General features: G+C 29.0%; 1 protein-coding gene across 4 annotated transcripts in view; it reads right to left on the bottom strand.

Moving 5' to 3' along the window:
* The window catches only part of LOC126768745 (uncharacterized), a 43950-nt gene that overhangs the window by 25735 nt on the left and 2793 nt on the right, over positions 1–15422 (bottom strand). The window lies entirely within an intron of this gene.

The following is a 15422-nucleotide window of genomic DNA, read 5'->3' as shown; positions in this document are numbered from 1 at the left end:
AGTAAAAACTAGACAGATGATTACGATTTTCAGCAAGGAAGCGTATTTGAATTTATTTATTTAAACAATTTAAGTGTTTTATAAAGAACGCTAACAGTTGCTAATTAATTAACCATAATAATTAGCAAATGTTCAAAGTTCGTGTTGTTTGGAAAAAGAATAAAATCGAAACGAAACGGTACCAAGAAACAAGTCCTTTGCCCGGTTTTCGCGAGGCAGCTGCTTTTAAAAAACAAGTTTGGCGATCTGGAAAGGCGATTGACGCTGACATAATATGGCCTTCACTGCAGCGATGAACAATAAACGTAGCAAGGATTTCTTAACAACATTTTATTTTATTTTATTTCATTATCAATTCTGGGGCTAACCTTCATTTTTTTAAGAATTATTCAATATATCTTAGCTTAGATAGTTATTTAAATTAACTTCCTAATGTTCAAAATTTAAGTATACCTACTATAACAAAAAAAAGGTTGCAAGCAACAAAAATTAATATTAAACAATTTAATATAAACCTCAACATTAATAAATTCTTAAGTCTTGTAAGAAGGAAGCTAAAATTATATCCTTCAGATATATTATTTCAGTTTTTACTATACACGTAATTATAGTATTTTTTTAGATATATGCATATTCTTAATAATTATAAAAATCGTGATTAATTAAGAAAATTGGTGTAGTTATTGCTCAAAAAGAATTTAAAAGTAATGTTAAAAACAGTTAAATTGTATTGTTGTTATATGCATAAAATTTATTGACATAAGATAATATATATAATTTATTTAAAATCCTGTTTTATATATCGAGCAATGCAAACAAAGGAAATATAATTTAATATAAACTGCATCAATCGTCAACTTTAATTTTATTTATTTATTTATTTATTTATTAATGATCTCCAACAAAGGATACAAACTTACGAGTACATTACGTCGTGAAATAATATTTTAAAATATGTGTGCTCCTTCAATTAAAGGAGACCACAGCAAGCAAATACTACAATAAATACAAACTTAGAAGTCTGAAAAATAACAGCTCGTGGATGTCCCATAGCTGGGCAAAAACCTTTGATAAAACGAGAAGGATGTAAAGCGTAATCTATCACTTTGCTCCACTGCGGATGACTGGAGAATTTCTCCCGACGCTTGCATCTCTCCTCACGATGTGTTTTATCGACGAGCATGAGTTGAATAGTAAACACAAAAAAATATTTGTACTATACCGGATTTTAACCGATTCTGGATTGAATCCACACGTCTTTAACAAATAACAAATAATTAACATTCATACTTTTTTATTTAAATTAAAAATATTAAATATCAAATTTGAGTCCCACTATAGTAAATTAGGCTAAACTTTTTTCATTTACTTTGTAAATCTACACATTTCTATTTATGTTTGGGCACTGTCACAGAGTATATAAGTCTGCATTCTCTATTGTAACATGAAGATGACCTAGAATATTATACAAGTGTTTTATGTTATAAACTTAAATTTATTAAGTACTAAAACTTGTAAAACAACATTTTATTCACTCCACCAAAACTTTCCACTTATAAAAACTTTTATGCCTTTATTGACATAATTCAAGTTTCGTAAGTTTTATTCATTTAATATTTTATTGAGTATCTAAAAAATATGAGTTTATTTTTTATATTGATTATAATTTTGTACTCTATATCATAACGGAACTTATAGCTATATAATATTTAGTCTTGCTTAGAATTCTAAGTAACCGGAACTTAGGTTACGAGCAATTTGTCATAATACAAATCGTAAAAATATATGAATATAAAATATTAGATAGCTGCATAAAAAGTTTATTTTATTTTTACATAGAGTCCATTTCACTCGGTCATTATCTTAATTATTTTACTCAGATCTCAGACTAAATTGATTTGGCAAAACTAGTCACGAAACAACACATTCCATTTTTAAAAGTTTAAATCATTGAACAAATTTGAATAAAATAATTCTAATTTCAAATTTTCGAACATTTTTTTTAATTTTCACTATTAGAAACAATTTTTGGTAAGTCAACATCAGTCAACTATACTGCCTTGCAGTCAGTTGAATTCACCTTTAGAAACTCTATTCCGCTAACGTTTTAATGCAATATAAAATGTTAAAAAATATCACTCTCACAGTGATAAGAATACGAAACAGTCAGATCTCGGTATCAATTTCAATGTAATCTATAAACGTACCGAAGTAGTTTAAATTTCAGTGTACAATTTCCAAACAGAGGTGAAAGGCGCCAAGGCCGATGGGCAACAATGGTTATGATACCAGTCAACGGAAGACGCCTCCATTCATAAAAGGAGCCTTCTAGAATAGTAATTGGTGCCATTTATTATCTGAAGCCTATTAAGAAGATTAATGTCGGGTCCACACATGGGTTACAATTTTGTGATTTTGCATATCGTCAAGCTTAAAAATCATTAGAATTTTTCCAATTTTTAACAACAATTTTTATTATATATTTATCGAAGCGATTTTATTTTTGTAGCACTGTCATGAGTGTTAATTCAATCTACTTCTTATTGATATTGAAATCACATATTTTAAACTGTGTTTTCGCGAATTTTCTGTTGAATATTGTAATGTTTTACCACAAAATAAGGAATTCAAAAGAGTTGTTTGCGAGACGTTTATGTTCAATATTTACATCGTTAATACATAAAGATTTATGCATTTCTAAAGTAATACTTAGCTTTGAAAAATTAAAATAGCGAATGTTAATGTCTGTGTTTTAAGCATTTATTTTTTTATAGAATGCCTAGTCAAACGCTGTAATGAACTCTAAACTTGGTAAGTAAAAACTGGTTTGTAATAGCCATATTAAAAACTTTTTACCACACAACTTCAGTCTAGAAATCAGACTCTCAATCTTGTTTTTATAGCTATTAATGTATCTACAAAATAAAAGGTCATTGTAATATATATTATAACTTATCAAAAAATCGTATCCGGAACTTAACTATGATGAATTACAATGAGATATTTATTTCTTATTAAAATGTGAAAGAATTTTTTTTTTAAATAATCAATTTAGTAGTAAATTAAAATTATTCAGCAAATAGTGATTTCGTGATCGAGCCTCAGGTGAAATTTAATTTTATCGTAAATATACTAAAAATATCATTTAATTTTATTAAAAACATTTGCTTTTATATCATATAATTGCTCCTCTTGAGCTCTTAGTAAGTTGTCAAGTATTCTAGATTGTTCAGTAGTTTTCATTAATAACTTCGGTCGATAAAAGAGGTCTTTGCTACGATTCAGAAGATGAAACTTTTAGCTGGCCTGGTTTCGCCTCTGTAATATTCAAGATGTATTCTTGAATGAGGGACCTAGTTACACAAGGATTGTATGTCTAAGCTATTCGTTTTTGCAGCAAACTCATAATGCCTTGCCGGTGTATGAGTAAGATTCTAAGTACTTACTTTATGTTTATTTAAATGTTAATAACAATTTCATGAATTATAAAATCAAGGTATACTTACTGCATATTTTTAATTAAAACTCTAGCATAATGATACCTGATTTTATAATTATAATATTTTTTATTATTAATAACATATGTAATTTAAGTATTATTTGTACAAGTATCGTTTCTTCTTAAATAACTGCATGTAAATTCTTCTTATTTTTCATTCATTTCTTGCTTACAATAATATATACAAATTTGAAGTTTACGTTGATATTTCTATGCCACTTTAAAAATTATCTTAAATTAAAATATTGATGAATGTACTTCCAGACATTCAAATAATTTCCATCATTATAAAGTTATTTTATTAAAACCATGATTATCTTCAGTAATAGAAAACGTTTAAATTCATAAATTGTTAAAGGAGAAAGTTTCTTTCTACCTTTTTATAATGCTCTCATAGTAGATCACCATTAGAACCTCAGTAATTCTAACTAATGATGGAATTACCTTTTGCCTTAGCACCATCCGTCACGACTCGGACCAAATAACATGTGGCTCGGCTCTTTACTATGTCGGATTATGTTTTATTTCTTCCCATCATGAACAATATTTCACCTCTTATTAAATTGAAAATGGTATCTAACTATATATTTTTACGAAGAACATACAATCATACAAATTTTCCATTTCTATTCAACCATTACGTGTTCTTTTTCTTTAAATTTAAATGCGATCCCTCAACCAATATATTCAATAAAATATCATCAAAAACGATTCGCAACAGACCAATATATGGAATATTAGATGCAAAACAAGTAACAAATCCACTAGTTATCTTAACCTTATTCCACTCGTAATGGAAACCTGGGAGAAAAAGGTATATACTCGTGTACCAGTAGAGGCAATAAGAGGAGGTGTTATATATTTTAATAAAAAGTTTTCACTAATACTATATCCCACATTTATTGTATATATTTATGTAGGTACCAGTAATAGATAAATGTTAGATAGGTATTAGGATAAATAATTGTTAGCAACTGTGTATAAAAACAATAGAAAAGCATAAAAAATGTCTATTAATGCATTGTAATTTATATTGTTTGTTTAAATAATAGTTGGATAATCTGTTTGCGACCTTACATTAAAGATATAAATATTAGGCTCGAATACCTATTAGTTAAAATGTAGATACCATGTCGTAATTTGTTTTTGCCAAATACTTTTGCTGACAATAATTTTAGTGCTGACTGTAGTCTATGCGTATACTGTAATTGTGCTGATTTACTTATATCGTTTCATTAAACTTTAGTGGCATATGATACAAATGTGTTCAACTTAAGTATAACTTTAGCGACTGACTTGTACGGCTTGCTGTTTCATTATTGTTCGGTAAAATTGTTAGTTTTTCATTTGATGTCTATATGTAATATGTCTATCGATCTGAAAGCTGCATTACCAAAAAAACGACATCACTTCTGCATTTAAAAACATGACCGAACATTGCCCGGTTCCTACCGTTTTCCAGTTACGAGTAACAAGTTCTTAAAGTCGTTTTATCAGTTTTTACCTCAAATACATATCGATATTTGTGAAACGTTTGTTATTGGGACGCTTTTAAATTACTCCTCATAGACATTTCTACCGTCTAATATATTCAACGGACATAATGAAGCATGCTTATCGTCATCATCATGAGATGAATAGCTAAATTCCTACGTAAATAATTCATTTCAATTATACATTAATTAATTTGCCATTAGGATAGTATACAAATGACGACCCAAAATTTCAAACACATGTCTACGATGATATTTCAAGATCGTATTGTATCCATATTTACGATATACACAGATGTTAATGAATATAAAAAGAGATCAGAGACAAATTTATTATGGACTCGTATAAAGTTAATATGAAAATATTTCCATAATTATTTAACAACACTGGATTAGGAAGGTCAAAATTTACTGTACGTATATAAGTACTTTAGGAATAAGTTCCAAACCTTCTCCTCAAAAAGGCCTTAGCCTAACAGTGGAACATTTACATTTTATTGTTGTACTATTGTATGCAAGTACTTTAAATTTTAAAAGAAAAAATTAAAAACGAAATAAAACTAGATTAGGTAGATGGTCTTAGTGCCTGAACTTATCGAATATAATTAAACTTCAATTTGAAAAGTTAAATGGGAGTTCTTTCTAGGGAATTGTTCATGGCAATGAAGTTGAGAAGTCGAAGTGTTATACGGAAAACAAAGTAGGAAAGTAGATGGATACTATTGCAACTACGGATACGGCGACGTAAAGTTAATTAGTGAAAACTTCCATGCAATATATAATAGGAAATATTATCAGGTATAACATACAACTAAATTTTACCTACTTATCTATTTTATCTAGCCATTTAATTACGAATTAACACCGTAACATAGTTTACCATTAAAATGATATTATTTTTATATGGATAAGAAAATAGCTATATTTTGTTGTATAGTACGAATAACTCTTTATTTATCTGTCTAAAATCTTTTTCCTTCTTGGGTGCACTGGCAAAGAAATCTCATCAAGTAATAAGCTTGCTATACTAGCTCTAGCTAGACATGTTTTTGTTTTATCTATTTAGCTACTGGCACATAATAATAATAAAGTATTAAATATTCATTTAACGTATATACACATATATATATATATATATATATATATATATATATATATATATATATATATATATATATAAACTTGCTTATTCTTAATACCTCTGTAAAGTTAATCTGAAGCATTGTCGCATTGTAGTGAATTGTTTGATAATTATACTAAGTTGTAGTAAGTTTCCATCCGTCTTTTTACGTTACATTTTTTGATTCTAATTCGACAATGGTAAAATTATTAATAACGTCGTGTAACTGTTAATTCGACAAAGTTGGTTCTAGGTCTTAACTAGAAAGTATATGAAAACACATCCCAGTAAACAGATTAAAAATAGTAATTCCTCGCTTGAAATAGCAAGCGGAGTGATTGCAGTCTGTCTGTCTGTGTCTACGTCTCGGTCTGCTGCGTCTTCTTTTGTTTGTACCAACTGAAATCCACACAATTCTATAACAGTGGGCAAAGGAATTTATATTAAAACTTGTCATTTACTAACAATGAGATCAATAATCTTCAACTACCTATTTGTTCTACGGGCACTTTTTCCACAATGTTATCTATCATTTTCTTTTTTACAATATTTACACCAAAAAGTGCTTTATAAAATTAATTATTCAAGGTAAGTGTAGGTTGAGTTTCTATATTTTCGACTTAAAATACACATTTTATCACTGCAGCAAAGAAATGCGGAATATGCCGTCAGTGTTATTTATCTATCAGGGCTGATGGGCTGATCAATGGGCGTTGAGTTACTTTGATGAACATTATATAAATGAGCTTAATAATTATAAAAACAATTCAATCAAAATATTCATCAATATATAACATATTGCTTTCATCTTATCTCGTCGTAAACAATATACTGAATAAACAAATAAAACGAAATATTTAATTGTAAGAAAACACATTTAAGTTAATGTATGTGTTAATGTTAAATAATACAAGTTAAATAAAAAGTAATTAGAAAATGTAATTAGATTCAATTTAAATATCAACAGCTTGCTATTTGATATTCGTGAAGGTATCAAATGTTCAAGAAATCGAGACGGCGACATGTGCTATTCAATTCACCGCAAATATTTGCAGGTTAAGGATTTTAGCTAATATTATAAAATATTTAGATTTGTTCTACAGTCCAAGACATGACGCAATGAAATTTTTCATTAAGTTCTGATACGACACTACTTTTTACAGTCAAAAATATACTTTATCCTAGTTTTTTGAATGGTCGAATAGTTTTAATTTAAAGCTACCGCCCCGGTTCGAATTGTGGATTTTTCCGAGAAGAATGAACCTGAAAATTAGTAGTTACTTTTTATCAATCAAAAAATGTACATGTTATAATCGTATATATTTGTGTATCCTATATGAACATCAACGAATACTAACTCTAAGCTTTTCTATCATTTAAATAATTCTAAACCACCGATATCGGTCCTGTGATAATATTTATTTAAAAAAATATACATGAGTTTCAAATGTAGTTTAAGGTAAATGTAAATTGGTGTGTGTAATTTTATTATTAACGTGATAAGATTTTACCAAAAATTATAAAAACTTAGAAGTTAGTTAACCATTTGTTTTACAGACATGAACATACATGAAAAAGTATTAAGTTTTATTTTTGATCTTCTAACTATTGTCCTCATTCTGATTCCCATTTCCCGTGGTAACTTCACATCTTAACTTCATTTGAAAATGTTTTAAAATGCAATTTTTAATAAATACTAATAGGTTATTGTATCATTATACATAAAAATTAATGAATTCAATAATTATACATATTATTTTTCGCTGAAAACATTTCTAATTATGATTTCAGGTGATTTATATAGAGAAAAATGTTTACCTGATATTAAGTAATAATAGTAATAAGTAGTTTTTTATAAAAATTGACATAATAATCAACTTAAACTATAAGCAATATATTTTAGTCTATTCTCATGGCGACTAAAATATTGAACGAAAATTTTCATAGAGAGAGCCTGAATAATGACATTTTCATATAAATTATTTTACGAAAAAACTAAATTGAACATGTAGAGTGTAGATGTTTGGGCTTGCTCGGCTACTAGCCTAACTTTGAGCAATCAAAACCTTTTTAAATAAAAATATAGTTGGCGACCTTACAAAAGGTTGTGAGGACATTAAAACATTACGAAAATATAACATTACCTAACAAAAGCTAACTGTACTACACAAGGTAACTGGGTTTAACCGAGCACTTAACTGACCATGGTCCAAATGGAAATCATCTAATTACACCTTGCTTTGAATATACCACAATATGACCCATGAACTTACTGTTACCGTGCCTTCGTTTGGACATATCTAACAAACGTCACCATTTGATTTCATTAATTAATGTAATTGCTCGATACATATTAATTGTGTGATCTCCAACCAAAAAATTATAATAATTGTTCAGTCGGTTAATTCAGTTTATATATTCAAAGGCAGACTTACAAATACCTACCTATAAGCTAAATTGAAGCCCATACTACATTGTCTACAAAAATAAAGTATAATAAAATAAGGGTATTTTTATGTTACAGGTAGGACGAGCAAATGGGCTACTAGATGATAAGTGGTCAACATTGGCGATTAAGAATTATTTCTACAACAAATATTACTAAGTAACTAAGTATTGCTGCAAAAACGAGGCTACGAAGATTAGGAAACAAATGAATCAATATATTTTTAAAACAGTACTGTCAATTTAAAATAAAAATAATTGACTATCAATTTTTGTCTTTAGTTTTATAAAGTGATTTGAATAAACGTGTTCGTTTTTTAAAGTAAAAATATATTAATACCAGGATACTTATCTTTATATTCGACGATGTTTATTATATAATAAAAGAGAAACCATTAAGAGTTTTTAACTTTTGCGGGTTTCAAATGCAAACTTTTTTCATTTCAATGCGAGTGTGTGTTATAAAGTATAATACATATATGTAAAGTACATATATGTAGTTAAGCTTTCTGGGCGTTGTTCAAAAACAGGTCATATGTGACCGAGGGTCGCTTTCGTGTCACTAAGTCCGCGCGTCTGTAATATGCAGTTTTATAATAATTAGTAATGAGTACATAGTGCTACAAAAAAAAACAATATCGTATATTTTATCAGTATATTTGCAACTACAATACTTGCTGATCTTATTTATGTGTTCTCATAATTTCACATGTTTATCATTTCTTCTGATCAATTTGTTGGGATGATAAGGAGAAGTAGGTCGAGTGTGGCTATGATGGCTTCCGTGTCAGTAAGCTGTCGCGTGTTCACGGTATGCGGAGCTTCATATTAGATCCCATCGTTGGTATCATAAAGCAAATATAATCATATTCTTTTATGAAAAAAAAAACTGATTGTAAATTACGACGTTTAAAATATTTTCAGAAAAAAAAAATGAAATCGCAATATATAAAAATATCCTAGGCAAATGACATAACATAAATGCTAAATCATTAATCAAGACCATCTACGATTTTAGGGTGATATGGTTAAAATTATATTAGTAAAATTCTATTTATTTAACATTTTATTTTCAAATTAAAATGAAAATATTAATTATAAATTCAAAATTAATAGTTGTTATAAAAACAAAATTTAGTTTCTACTATGTTATGTTCCTCTTTCCGTTTACACACGCAAGCTTATATACCACTATACCAAATTTCAACTGTCTAGTATTTATCGATTAGCTTTGGTCAGGTGTGGTAGATGTTCGATCTAACAATAAGTGGTAGTATTCCGTTTTCTGGTTGATACGAAATACAAATAAAGCTTCGGCCAATTGAGCTTTTAAGTTCAAGTAATAAAAGTTAAATGCAATTAATGCAAGACATATAATTTAATTTAATAGTTACCAGGCTTTTCATAATTCGAAACAAATAAAAAATTAACGGCCATTCTCAGACCTGATTCACAGTGCAAGTCGGCGCATGCGTCACACACAACATATCTATGGAATATCTATGTTGACCAATGAGTCACTGTCGAGGCGAGACATTAACTTCACAACTTGCTTAAGGGCATGGGAATTTGTGAGGTTGAAATTTATTGACACAAAATCGATTCTATAGATTAAATTGAATCAAAACTAGATAGATTTTTATGGAATAATACCATTGACCAAATCGAAATTTAGATATTTTATGAAATAAAATAACTTATTCATCATAAAGTTTAAACTTATCATAGTATTACTATTATATTATACATATATATTACATTATTTAATTATTATATATGTGCTACTCAACATATATTGATAGATTTTTGTTTTTTTTTTACGATCACATTGAGAATCATCTTGTTAACAATTGCTGTATGTGATAGGAAAAATAAAGGCGCAAATAAAGGTTTTAAGGAAGAGTATATAACTGCAATGTATCCAACCCTTTCGCTGCCTTACTTTCGAGAGCTCTTAACGGAAACGTACGCGTTAGCTACAATAACCCGGTGACTGGCAGACTCGAGACCGGTTTCTCCGCAATAGGTTGCGGGCAACAATATAGTGCATATAACATACACGATTGCAATCCTCCGCGCCGTTTCGTTGTTGTTTCTGCAACATTTCCTTATACGACTCTGCGATATCTTGTATCGTTTTATGCGTTTTTAAGCTGATCACGTAAGACGCTTTGTAATATTTCGATACTTGCTTTTGAAGATTTATTGATTTATTGGTAGACGATATAAACAATTATTCCTTTACTATTATAATTATCCTAGTACGAAACTATATACTTTATTTTATATTATAATTGTTTTATTTTACTTAGTAATATAAAATTGTACTTTTATTTGTATTGCTATGTTTTTTCACGAAAAAATTATTATTATTATTATTTTAATATATTTTTAATTTAATAAAAGGTGACAAGGAACGAATCAACACTAAAGTTAAAACTTTATTAATCTCCTAAGAAACTTTAAAGACCATACTATTAAAACCTAGAGTAATACTAGTTGTGAGTAAAAGAAAAAATAATTAGTAAGTTGAAAATTGATCGAAATTATAATTCAGGCTAATTGTCTTAAGTTTTTGATATTTTCAAATTAAGCCTATTGCCGGTGATTATTTTTCAGCAGATGGTAATTGCCGGATTAGTCGCTGATACCAAAAAAAAAGCACTTTAAGAAGATCGATTGTTTAAGTATTTATCTATTGTATTTATTTATTTATCTTGAGCTTGCACACAAAACTTGTACACGTTTCTCAAAAGATTGTGTTTGAAGAAATTTCATTGTTGATTTTTGTCTCATATTTATGTTGAATAGGGATTCATCTCGAGATTAACCGAAGCATGGCGAATAAAAGAATGAAAAGCGTGGCGATACAGTCCATTGGGTTCTCACTATGAGTACGTGCTTGTAATTCATACTCTTTAGCAAGTGAACTGTAAATTACTATTGCTTTTCGAGTTTTCGCTCGTAAGATATAAGGTTTAAGTGAAATTAAATGTTGTGTAAAAAATGGAAAATAAAACGTCCAAGAATGTTTTATAAATTGTTACCGACGTTTTAAAAAAAATAACAGGTATCATTATTTCATTTAGTGGATAAAGGTGATCTAATGAAAGCCGAAGGCATACAAATAGATAATATAAATAATTTGTAGATATATAATTATAAAGCTTCAAAAAGCAAGGATATTTATGTTAAAGCAGTAGCCGTTGCTTACACCGACTTGCGTTCGAGACAGTTTTATGTACCCATATTAATTGTACTGACTGCTTGCTCTCTCTCCCTACTGTAAAATAAATTAATAGGTACCTACAGACCTTTTTTCCAGACAGATCCCGTTTTTTCACGTCAATCCCATAATGCATTTTTCCTCATCCAAACCTGGGGCTACCTTTATGCCCAATTTTCATTACGATTGTTTCAATGGTTTAGTGGTGATAAGGTACAAAACAGACAGGCAGACAGAATTACTTTCGAATTTTCATTCGAGAAAGTTCATTCGAGAAAAAAACTACCCGATTTTGATAAAACTTTTTATGATTAAAAGATTAGGGTTAGATTTAAAAACTGGTACGTATTTTTTCCCTACATTGATGGCTGCTGAAAATATAACTCAAAAACCAGTTAAAAGTAACCGATGAATACAAAATGAGGACTTCTTAATAAATTAAGAGCGGGCATGCTTAGTTACTTAAAATATATAATAGTTTTATAATTCTTTTGACTATTTTATTACAAAACAAACAGGTAAGAGCAATGTATTTATAAACGAGTTTATCAATTTATTTTATCTTTGTATTTTTTACTTTCAAGTACTCCGCACGGGTGTTCATTTCGCGAAAGGTCTCCAGGGATAAGAATCGAAAATAAAGCAGCAAAAACTTTTAAAAAGGCATTACCTTGCACAGGTACTTATAAATAAAACAGCAAGTGTACGAATAAAAATAATATACTCATATTGACTCTCGGAAATTACAAACCGTATATTAAATTAATTATGTTTGATTATAATAAGCAGTAAAGATCTGATGTATTTATTTTTAGACGCAATCACAGTCATCTAATAACGAACAAACAGCTCGTGACACACAATGACCTAAACAAGAATACAACCTTGTACCGCAGTTGTGCAAACATTAGTTATAATAACCTGTTTAGAAATCTTAAAAGTCGATCGACATCCTAAAGATATTGTTCACTTGATATTTCAACGTGTTGCTACGTAGTTTGTAATGTTGTAACTATTTTTTAAATATTTAATAAGAGATATATGCACTCGTATGTAATTTTTCGGATAAATACCCGTAAATTTTTATATACTACTGATTGATTGTATAATTAAATTGAAAACTGAACGGTAACTAACTGGTAACTGATGAAACTCAACGCTACGCTAAGCCCGGAATTGAACCCTTAATCTTCGCTAATATCTAGGCCACTTTTTCGAATCGATTAATTCAAAATGTATTAAAATTGCAAAGACTAAGTAAACTAGTTTAAAGAACATAATTGACACCTTATTAGGATAAACAGACGAACATATTTTTAACAATGTATAATACCACTAGTTTCCGCCCGGGGTTCGCCCGCTTGTAAGCGGGGGGAGCAAATGTTAAATAAATTTTCTGTACCCTTTAGAACGTGTATGAAAAATATCATGATGATCAGTTAAGTAGTTAAGACATAAAGGAAAAAATAAATAAATAAAGTACGTATTATATTTAGTGCAAGTGAAATAGGTAAGGAAAACCTGTACCTGAAAATGTCGATGAAATTAATGGTCGATTAATTAAAAATAGGCAAACATAACGAGCTGTAATCGCCCGGAGAGTACAATAATATTTCTTGGGACCTATAAAGAATATTCTAGGTAGTCAGAACAAGAATAAATCTGAACGATGTTATCAGACGAGAGTATTTACAACCTGTGTGGGCAGGCTGAGCACGGAGCATGATCCGCCTCATTACCTGTAAAGCCCTCGCAAGACACGAGCGAAAGAGCTAATGCATAAAAAAGATTGTTATTATCGCCGACAAAATTAATACAAGATATTTGATTATTGAGCATGAATAAATCGAGAAATGGTTTCGAGAATTAGGAACGAACATCGTAACAACAATAAAGGTCTTCTTAAGGAAATTATTGATAATATTTATTATAATTCTAAAAATATTGTGCAAATAAAACTAAGTGTGAAACGGTACGAGGTGTTATGTTTCGTTTATTATAATATATATACAATTTTTGTAGATAGGTATACTAAAAAATATTACAAAATTTAACCAACGTAGGTAACGTACTAATGTAAGTTATTCTTATTTCATAAATTCGACGGACCATATGACGTCACTTGACTTTATTTATAATTTGGTATCTAGTAATTATAATCCTATATATATATAACTTGTAAGTTTTTTTCTTCGTTGCTCGTTCTCAATACAGTTTTCCTCAAGCATATTTAAATATTCCCATCTCAACAAAAGCGAAGTGCAACCATCACAAAGAGAAGGCTGAGAAAACAGTTAATCCCAATCAAGAGCGTTTCAATAAGCAAGGCGTTCATTGTATCCAATTAATTAACATTCCACTATCGTGCTGATTGTCATTACAGAGTGTTTGTCAATGGCGTCAGGCGTGTCAACGAACTAATTGGTTGACAAAAGCATGCATTTACCAGGACGTTGATTAGTTTGCATAGTGGCTTTTGTGTGGATGATGATTTATTATATAACCCACTCGTATATATACAACGTGTCCCTTTGCTAACGTGCGTCCTCATCAAAAAGTAACTTAAAATTTTGTTTTAAGATTTTAATATGTAGTATATTTTAATATCAATTTAGTAGTTTTTTTATTACAATTTATTTCTTACAAACTATATACGAATCTAAATTTATTTATTTAATAAGCTGTTCTATACGACGTCTCATGCATTTTATCTTGTTGGATTATATTGTACTCTCTATCTAACATCATTTGTACTTGAAACAACTTATTTATTAAAAATAACCCCTTGTTTACCCCTCAGAAAATATAGTCAGTTAATGTTAACTGTCATTTTCGTACTTGTTGTTAAATCCACAGACATACTGTATTTTGTTTTACTTCCCTACAAAAGCGCACTTTACAAACAAAATATAGGCAAAATTATGTTACGCCTAAGCCATTTCCCGTGAGACAGATTACGGCCGGGACAAATTGTCTGACCTACTTACCCTGGAACGAATCCCGGGGCGACACAGAAGTGTAAAATTGTTTGTTGTTTAACTAAACGTTAGAGAGCATTTATATAAAAAGATTTACAGGTAACGATCATGGCACTTCAAATACTCATGTAGTATGGGTATGTTATATTTGAGTATTATTTTAAAAATTACAACGTCTCCGTCTGGGCGCTTATTATTCAGTTAGTTTGAATAACTATGTGATTATTTATTGTCAAAGGTTTTTAATAAACATATCTGTAACGCAAATATAAGGTATAAATAAATATTCACTTAGTACAGAAGTATCGTTATAAATATAATGTACAATCAATAAATATATTAAAATAGGAAATATCTTTTTACTTTAATTGGATTAAAGTAAATTTTGTAAGTCATACAAATCTATCAAGGTGTCAAGTTTAAAACTTGAATCTTTCATATTGTTTCAATATAAACGATAATAATATGAATTATCTAACTTAAAGCAGACTGAACAGCTAAACGCAAAACATGGACATAAAATAAAATAGGGAGGATATTTTTATCACATAACAATGTTATCAGCTAAATTATTTAATTGCACATTAAGAGTTTATGATTGAATGAGTGCATAAAGCGAATTTTTAGGGTGCGTTTAGTAATTAATTATAAGCAATGTGTA

Source organism: Nymphalis io, chromosome 5 (genome assembly GCF_905147045.1).
Source record: "Nymphalis io chromosome 5, ilAglIoxx1.1, whole genome shotgun sequence".
Lineage (NCBI taxonomy): Eukaryota > Metazoa > Arthropoda > Insecta > Lepidoptera > Nymphalidae > Nymphalis > Nymphalis io.
Note: the sequence above shows the minus strand (reverse complement) of the source record. Positions and strands in the feature narration are given on the sequence as shown.